General features: G+C 50.6%; 1 protein-coding gene across 1 annotated transcript in view; it reads left to right on the top strand.

Annotated features, from left to right (window-relative positions):
• DNAH12 (dynein, axonemal, heavy chain 12) overlaps positions 1-2,145 on the top strand; it is a 250,257-nt gene that overhangs the window by 967 nt on the left and 247,145 nt on the right.

The raw sequence follows: 2,145 nt of genomic DNA, 5'->3' as shown, positions 1-2,145 counted from the left end.
CCCCGGCTTACCATGAGGAAAAGAAACTGAGCTGTGCTAAGAGGAGGCTGAATTTTGCAGCCGTTGGAAATTTCTGTTCCTGCCCTCCCCTGCCCGCCCGAGCATTTGGCAGGTGACTGGATACTGACTGACGGTATAGGACCTATAGGTTGTCCAGGGATACAAGATAGGGATAAACCTTAATACATTGCATCAACTGGCCGATCTACGGAAGAGAGAAAATAAGTCCTAGTCCTCCCGTGTATAGCACCCACATGTAGCACTATTAACATGGTCCCCAGCACTTTCCTTCAAGCAGGCTGATCTAATTTATCCCTGTAACAGTATTAATCTTCGTTTTGAGACAGATGCCTTGAGGCATCATACTTCTTTTCATTTATTTTTTGAAAGATTAAAATGTGCCTATAGTGAACAAAGTAATCTTTCTACCCCGACTCAGATGCATACACAAATATGTATGAATATACCAGAGGCCCGGTGCACGAATCCGTGCACGGGGGTAGGGGAAGGACCACGGGAGGTTGGTTGCCAGCCCCAGAAAGGGAGCTGGCCCTTGGCCCCTCTGGAAAAGGGGCCACATTCACCGCCACCCAGCCCTGGTTTCCCAGCCCAGCCCAGGCCCAAAGGCCCCGCGGGGTCAGGAGAGGAGGCTATGGTCGCCGGGCCCAAAGGCTGGGCCAGCTGCAGAAGGAATGGATGCCAGAAACCAATGCCTCTGTCGGCTGCACCAATTTACACTCCCACCAACAATGCTATTTCTTTCTTATATTTTACTACATTTCATATTAACTATAACTGGTAATTGTATAATTTATAATGATGACATTATATATTATACTAGAGGCCGAGTGCACAAAATCATGCATGGAGAGTGGTTCCCCTCAGCCCAGCCCGCACCCTTTCCAATCTGGGACCCCGACTGCCTCTCACAGTCCCGGACTACTGGCTCCTAACTGCTCACCTGCCTGCCGGCCTGATTGCTCCTAACTGCCCCCCCTGCTGGCCTGGTTGCCCTCAACTGCACCCTCTGCTGGCCTGGTTGCCCCGACTGCCCCCCTGCTGGCCTGGTCACCCCCAACTCCCCCCTGCACCAGCCTGGTCACCCCCAACTGCCTCCCCTGCTGGTCTGGTCGCCCCATGCAGCCTGCTGTTTGGTTGTTACTGTTACCATGACAGTGTCCCAGACAATTTGCATATTCCTCTATTATAAGTATAGATAATACTATACTGTATTGCATCGTATATATATGAGATAGCCATATCATTTAGTATAAGGTATAATGTTAATATATAACAATAATCAAAAAATTAGTTTGAAGAAATTCAATCAAAGAACTTAGGTGAAACCTATCGCAGTTTAGCTTCATTAAGAACTCTTAAACATATGAACTCACTTATTTTTCCTGTAATCCCTTTTTTAATTTTGATATGAACAATGCATAGTATAAAACATAGCATCTTTAATTTTTCTATTAAGAAGTAGATGAGCCCTAGCTGGTTTGTCTCAGAGGATAGAGCTTTGGCCTGTAGACTAAGGGGTCCCAGGTTCAATTCTGGCCAGGGGCACATGCCCGGGCTTGCGGACTTGATCCTCCCCAGTAGGGGGTGTGCAAGAAGCAGCTGATCAGTGATTCTCAACATTGATGTTTCTATCTCTCTATCCCAGGTGTGGGCAAACTACGGCCCGCGGGCTGGATCCGGCCCGGTTTGAATGAATAAAACAAAAAAAGAGAGACCATGCCCTTTTATGTAATGACTAGAGGCCCAGTGCACAAAAATTTGTGCACTCGGTGGGGGGGGGGGACCCTCAGCACAGCCAGTGCCCTCTTGCAGTCTGGGACCCCTCAGGAGATAACGACCTGCTGGCTTAGGCCTGCTCCCAGGTGGCAGAGGGCAGGCCCAATCCCTAGGTGCAGTCCCTGGTTGGGCTCAGAGCAGGGCCAATTGAGGAGTTGGGGCGCTGCCCCCTGTCATGCACAGAGCAGGGTGGATCGGGAGGTTGCGATGCCACCCTCTCATGCTCAGGGTAGGACGATTAGGGGGGTTGAGGCACCACCTCCTGTCACACTCAAGGCAGGGTTGATGGGGAGGTTGCGGCGCCACCCCCTGTCACGCACAGAGCAGGGCCCATCGGGGGGTTGGGGC

The sequence above is a fragment of the Myotis davidii genome, unplaced genomic scaffold (genome assembly GCF_000327345.1).
Source record: "Myotis davidii unplaced genomic scaffold, ASM32734v1 scaffold111, whole genome shotgun sequence".
NCBI lineage: Eukaryota > Metazoa > Chordata > Mammalia > Chiroptera > Vespertilionidae > Myotis > Myotis davidii.
The sequence above is the reverse complement of the archived record's forward strand: the minus strand, read 5'-3'. Positions and strand labels throughout refer to the sequence as shown.